Source organism: Branchiostoma floridae, chromosome 11, assembly GCF_000003815.2.
Source record: "Branchiostoma floridae strain S238N-H82 chromosome 11, Bfl_VNyyK, whole genome shotgun sequence".
In the NCBI taxonomy this organism is placed as follows: domain Eukaryota; kingdom Metazoa; phylum Chordata; class Leptocardii; order Amphioxiformes; family Branchiostomatidae; genus Branchiostoma; species Branchiostoma floridae.
Genome location: NC_049989.1, coordinates 13,505,960 through 13,513,162, shown reverse-complemented (window position 1 = coordinate 13,513,162; position 7,203 = coordinate 13,505,960). Strand labels below are relative to the sequence as shown.

The 7,203-nt window shown below is 45.0% G+C and overlaps 1 protein-coding gene across 2 annotated transcripts in view; it reads left to right on the top strand.

The window, feature by feature from the left end:
- The window catches only part of LOC118426514 (coiled-coil domain-containing protein 157-like), a 1,184,186-nt gene that overhangs the window by 396,899 nt on the left and 780,084 nt on the right, over positions 1–7,203 (top strand). The window lies entirely within an intron of this gene.

Here is a 7,203-nt window from a genome sequence, read left to right as displayed (position 1 = left end):
TGTTAGATTACCCTTCTAGAAAGAAAGAAAGAAAGAAACATTACGAATACAATATATTTCACCATACCTATGGTATGGCTGAAATATAATAAATAAGACACAAATACTGGGTAATAGTATGTTCATGTTCATGCTACGAAACGTGTTGTTTACATGGCGACAAGCAGCTTTATTACCCTTTGAAATATTTATGGGTGTAATATTTTCACCTGTGTATGTATGTCTGTGATTGTGTCAACTCAAGATAACTTAAGAACTGTTGCTGAATGGTGAATAATTTTGGTGTGTTGGTGGGGTGTGACAAAAACGGAAATAGTTCTGTATCTGTATCTATATAGCCAGTATAACCGCCATTCGGCGTAACACACCAACTTCGCAGGCACGCGGTGCGGCAGCAGCTGGTTATATTACACTGAACGATCCGTCACACCTAACTTTTGCACATCTATCTGCAAGCGTCCTTTAAAACTATCCAGAGAAGATGCCCCTAGTGTGCTTGGTGATATAAAAATTCCAATCTACGATAGTTCTGGGAAAATACGAATTTTTGAACACATCGATCCTAGGTTGGAATCTCTGGTACCTGAAGGCATGACTGTTTCTTGTTCTTTTTTGAGCTGGTATTAGATACTTATCAGTCGGTACGTCCACCAGCTCCACTGTAGATCTGTTTTCATTTTGGTAACACTAGCATCCATGTTGTAGTTGTTTGTACAGAATCTGGAATTCTGTACCCTTTTTGGTAACACTAGCATCCATGTTGTAGTTGTTTGTACAGAATCTGGAATTCTGTACCCTTTCAAGTTTATCTTTGTCTTTGTTTGTATACGGATCCCATACTGTTGCAGCATATTCAAGGATAGGTCTTTACCAGTGACGTGTATGCAAGTGATTTTACCCTGGCTGGGCATGCCCACAAGTTACGTTTGATCAGCTCCCAATGTCTGTTTAGCCTTGGTTGTTATTTTGTTAACATGAATACCCCACTTCAGCCCAGTTGTTAACGTAACACCTAGGTATAATTACATCTTCGGCCCCTAACGGCTTCGCTTGGAACTGCAGCGGAACTTAATCTTTTTATATCTCGTGTTCTGAATAAGCCGTGGTTACGATTGATGGTTGGTAGATAGCTCTTGTGCTAGGAAAGAAGGGCATACGTTTGGGCCCCCAGCGATTTGTGTTGAAATTGCAAGTAATTTTTGTCAAAACTTTCCGAAGACGATTACTCAAGAAAGAAATAACGGATTTTCATGATTTTTGGTCTGTATGTAGCTTAGACAATGTTGTACAAAATGAAATACAAATTATGCAAAATAGGAGGTCAATTCCAGAATTAATGAGAATACGATATATCCGGGCCAATTCCAAAGGTCTGAACAGTGGCAAGTTGACCAAGTGTATGACTGTGCGGACACCTTCTCTATTTCACGCTTTCTTTTTTTGAATCACTACCCGTCTCCTATATCCTGTAGTTCAGGGCTCCGGGCTCGTCCTTCAACTCCCCGCTTGGCTAAACTCGAGTGAGAGCATATGGTGTGCTCTGTATTTAGACCCTTCCTCTCGCAAGCATCTCAGGATAGTACTCAATTCCTTGTCCATCTGTCCTCTGTTCGGATTTAGATTTGTGTCGACATATCGAGGGGCCCAAATTTACCTCATATATATAAACTATGTTCCCCCAGCCCTTACCAAGGCAGATCAGCCCGCCGATCTCACATTAGCGCTCCGGGGGAGTTTAAGCCGGAAGGAGTTGTCGCTACGCTTTTCGGGGAAAGGGCAGGTGGACCTTACAAAGTTCTGTTGTTATTTTGAAAAATAGCTCAATACACCCTTGAGCCCTATCTAGTCCCTGATTCGCTACTGCAATAGCCTGCTGACAAACTGTGGTGTGTTGTAGCTGGCTACCTGGGGTGGTCATCAATCCTATAGGTTCTCTTCCCTCTGAGCAAGGGCCTTGGAGAGCCTTTCTACAGTCATCCTGCCAGACCCCTGCACGATAGATATTGAGATTGGGCTGCGGTGTGATAACCAGGCTCGATCCCGGCTGGCTCCCAGGGAAAAAGATCCACGAAACGCACATATCTTTGACCCGTATTTCAACTGAACCGAGAAGTTTTTAACCAAAAGAACCAACCTACCGTAACTTGGTTGTATCTCTCTATCTCCCTGTATGTCACAGAAGGTCGTTCAGCTCTTGATCTTTGAGCAGATGTTATACAATGGCTTATTCATATACCTACATCAACATTGCAGCATTGGCCAGATGCCTTGATTCCTTGAAACCGCTGCCATAAAATGGATTACCCGAAATCCAACACTTATCTGGCCAGGCGCAGATTATTGCACAATATCAATGTAACATGTAACATGCTTGAAATAATCTTTTTAATTTCAACGTCGTTTAATTGTATTGATATTTCTTTATGGTAATATTTAACTTGTGTATCAACAACATCATACTACACAGCACATTAAGCCAACGTATCGCGACACTAAGACACTAGCACATACAGCCCGGAACATCATCATGACTTACCAAGCATACAATTCCTCAATCATCTCTATCAAGATACAATGTATATAAGTCAAACAATATTACCGTCGCCATGGCAATGCTTTTTCATTGCCACACTTTTTTTTAGTCGTTTTTATCGGGCTTTCTATTTTGCCATTTTTCTTGAAGTCCGCCAGCCAGGTTTTGACACAGCAAGATAAGATACAAAATAGAAAGCCCGATAAAAACGACTAAAAACGTTAAAAAATATCCGGAGCCTAACCTCTGCTGGGAGAGTAGCAATTTCGATCTTAGAGGCGATTTAAATTACGGGTCTTTTAGATTTTGTTGGAGATTTTCAATTTCCGAACCGAAGGTCAATTAAACTTGTTTGACGACCTTCGGGAGCGGACCAATTAAAGCTAACAGTGAGGCGGACTCCAGGCTACAAATAAACAAAGCTATTCTACAAGTAGATGCCCAATGGCAAAACCGTATATATACACACATATATATATATATACTATAGCTGAAACCCTTCCGTTGCCATAGGAACGTCTTGCCCAGTAGTTGGAGATTAGCTTTGGTTATTTGACATTCGGTTAGAAAATCTAAAATGGTCACCAAAATTGTAAATCGCCTCCATACTCGCCTCTGTATGTCAGCAAGTCCATTCCAAGTTACCCTGAGTGGTAGACTTCTCCAACGGGGTCAGCAGACAATTTGTTCGGCAGCTCAGGGTGTTAAGCCCGCCGACTTAGATCAGCGCTCTGGGGATTTAGCAGCCAGCTAGGGAGTTTATAGCGGCTCTTGATTAACTCTACCTGCCATGTTTGACAAATATATAGATGGCAGGTCACTTTTTGTCGTTTTTCATTTCTGAGAGAATGAGATTGGTCGGAGGAGGAAGCTTACAAATGGGAGTTTATTTCGCTCAGATCCCATGGTCTAACTATTTGACGTTGGGACACTACAGAAGATCTGGCAACCAGTTTTACCTGCCCTTCTCAGTTTTCTGTTTTTTAATAGTGTTCCACTTAATCATGCCCGCCCATTCCCTGATATTACTAGCGCATTCCCCTCCCCTTACCCATTTTTTGCGATGTTTAGGACGCCATAATGCACACAAAAGAACAGTTATATTTTTCTCGATCCCTAAAATTTCAAACAGCTCCGAACATTGCTGACTGTCCTCTGTTCTATACCATAAAGCCAGTGGTGTTGTATTAATGTAAGTGAACATCCTTTTTTGCCTAAAATTTGGTAACGTGCTCAGTGCAAGACTATTTCTAGATGCCGAGGCTATTCAAGTTCTCAGTGGTCACCACCAGGGGGGGGGGGGGGGGGGTACCGGTACAGAAAGTTCAGGTACAGGTACGTTTCAGGTCCAGAGGACGAACGGACTCCGGACCTAATTGTCCATCTGAAAACTTGCGTCCTCAACTTCGGGTTGTAGCATGCCGCGATAGACATGCCGTCTTCGTTGACATGTGTCTATGGCGACTGAAAGTTTCGGGGCGGACTTAATTCGAAGTTTGACTGTAGAAATTTGGTCTATTGGGACAAATTTGGCTTAAGAGCCAGTAGGGGCTACATCCTCTGCGGGCACAGGTGCGAAAACGATAGTGGCATTACTAGGGCTGAATAGTTGACATACTCTATCCTTTTTACACACTGTGACGGCGAATAGGTACCAATAGTGCCGACACTAGTACTTCTTTTGTTCCGTCAGTCAACTGCTGGGTGGTGTGTAGGCTCCAAGACTTGTAAACACGCCCTTGTGCGCCACATTCCTTGTGTTTCTTCAAGACTCCACCGGTATACCTGGAACACACCTGGTCTCCTCATGCACGCGTTCTCCTTTCCAGGTGTTCCTCAAGGGAACAGCCTGGTCTGCGGCTTGGTAAAACGTGTTGTATTTGTGGTGAAAGTCATTTCTCCAGGCTTCATAAGTGGCCACTCATCCTTGGACCTTACAGTAGAAGCCCTTGCCTTCGTGCCATACGCCCCTCTTGAGACCATGTCGCAAAACTTCTGTTCCCTCACTTCATACGCTCTTCCATACGCAATGGCGTCGGTCTCCTTCCTCAACTCCCCCTTCCTTCCCGAGTAGTTTAGAGGTTTACAGAAACGGACGGGATTTCTACAGGGTGGATGTTGGGCAGCTTTCCCTGTGGACTCATGAAGACCCACCTCTGCTTCCGCTGAGACGAAAGTGGTGTTCTCATCGTCATTGTCTTTAGCACCAGGTTTACAGGTGTGCCGCCGCAAGTGTCCGACGTTTTTGTATTGGCCCACGTTTTCATACTTCACGTCGTGCGCCAGAGAAAGTGAGGATGGGAGCCATCTCACCTGTCTTGCGACGTTCTGGTAGTTGAAGTAGTGGCGTCCGGTATCTGCCAATAGAGGTGGTCTTCTATCGTCTCCGTCGTGGGCAGCGAACTCCGCCGATATCTAGGGTTATTGAAGTTGAAATAGTCGTCTGGAATTTCCCAGTACGTGTGGTTATCGTCTTTAGCTGATTCGGGCTCGGAAGCTTTGCGACCATTGGCGGCCGGAGTGTTCGAGATTTGTGCGGGGTCCCTCACGCATACCTCGGCGGTCACATTGTTGGTAGTCCCGGTCGGGATGACCCATCGACTGATAGACGAGATGGGCTTGGATTCTGGATCTACGGCGTCATCTGGTATCTCACAGTAGTTTCCTGCATCATCCTCAGTTGTCGTCTGGTTGTTCCGAAAACACGGGCACCACTTGTTTACTAGGTAGACCACCCCCACCACGCTCAGAATGATACCACCTGTAACAATGAGCGCTATGATTGAAGCGTCATCAGCACGAGGTATTGAGCTCGTTCTGGTAGCGGTCGCGTTGCCATCGTGTTGTTCGTTTGAGTAGTTGTCGTGTTGGTAGTCTTGTTGCTGAGACTGTCTTCTCGTGTAGCTTTGCACATGGCGGCATCTGACCGTCGTTTGTTCGGTGTGATGAGGAATGTCCTAACCAGCTTCTTCCCACCAACCAGAACACATGTCACGTTAACCAATTCACTATCAGAACCTGATCTTTGACAGAATTCAGCACAACAGCACCAAGACTTGTCAATTTTAAGTTGTCCTTCTTCTTCACAAAGGCAGCAAGTTGTAGAGTGTACCTAGAAATGTCGCTGGCTGACAGGTCTCCAAACGAGATGTGCCTTCGCCGAGCCAAAACCGTTTACACCATTGGACGACGTTGTTTTCATTTTCTGTGAAAGTTGCGTTTGTGTTGTGGGACATGAAGACGAAGGGGGATCGGTATACCTGGTCTGTTGTATCGTCGCTGCAAAGAAACGTTTGGGAGTTAGGGGAAACCATGGGTTTCACATGACTCATGGCCAGCCACACGTGATATTCCTCAGTAGTAGTATTGCGTGTCGAGCAGATACTCAAGCTTCCCACTGTAACTGTCAAGAAAGACAAATCAGGCAACAACCCGGCTTTCCATTTCACTGTGACGGGAGGTTGACCAAGCTGTGTTTGAAAGAGAATGTTCCCACCAAGACTGTATATTAGCGTTGGGTTTGGCCAACGGAATGCTTTCGGAATGCACAACAAATCATTTTGGTACATTCCCAGGAAGTTGAGATTGGTAAGCGACGCAAACGTCGTTGTATGGAGGGTCTGAAGTCGGTTTGAACCCAAGAAAAGCTCACTGTAAGTTGAACAACCCGCGGAACCAGTCTGAACTTACGGACCGTAACAGGTTGTGTTCAAGTATCAAGCTTTCTAGAGCGTTCATATTTGCGAAGCTTCCTGGTTCAATGTTTGCTATCCTGTTGTGTGACAACGACAAAACGATCAAGGCACCCGGAGATCTCAGCGAAGTAAACCACTCCTTTTTGACGCGAGTCAAGTTGTTACAGTCCAGGTACACAGTGTGCAAGTTGAGAAATACACTCAGGCTCTTCGGCGATAGGTCAGTGATACCTCCATCGACAATGCTCAAATACTTCACCCTGGAGTTTTTGCAAGGACTCAGTGCCTCTGATGATAATACCCCAAAGAAATGACCCCTTACAGCAAACCAGGGGCTATTATACAGAATAGTGGTCGCGTCAAACAATTTCTCTTTTTTTTCCTGTGCATAAGAAACACGATTTCGTTTTTCCAAAGGGATTGTTTAGATAATAGAAGTAATATAGATGCTTCTGAAAGGATTGACCAGTGGGAATGCAGCGCTTGATGTCAGTTACTTGGCAGTCTGGGAAACAGGCTTGGGCTAAGGCTGCACAAGCCGCTAGTCAGACAAGAACAATCATAGCCTCGTGTGCCATTTTTTTCGGGATGTCCCTGTAGCTCAACTGGTAGCAGTTTCACATGTATTTTGAGCTCCTGGTTTCTATTAGTTGGCAACTGTTAGAACACGGTACAAGTCCCGTGGACGTAACATGGGGGCCGTGTGTTCGAGGAGAAGTAGCCCCCCTGCACAAATATACCCTGCTACTGAAACAGCAAGGAAACTTGCTATGTGCTAGGTTCTCAGTTCGGGTTGTACACACGCCATGCCATTTTTTTAGCACTATGTCAAATCGTCCGCAGCGACGCAACCAACGGAACTCAGCTTCAGTCATATACGGGATCCTACAAGGAGGTTTTTGGTCGTTGAACTCTACATATTTGCTACTGTCACAAGCGCACCTAGCGGTTTATTGTAGAACAACACCCTTGCTT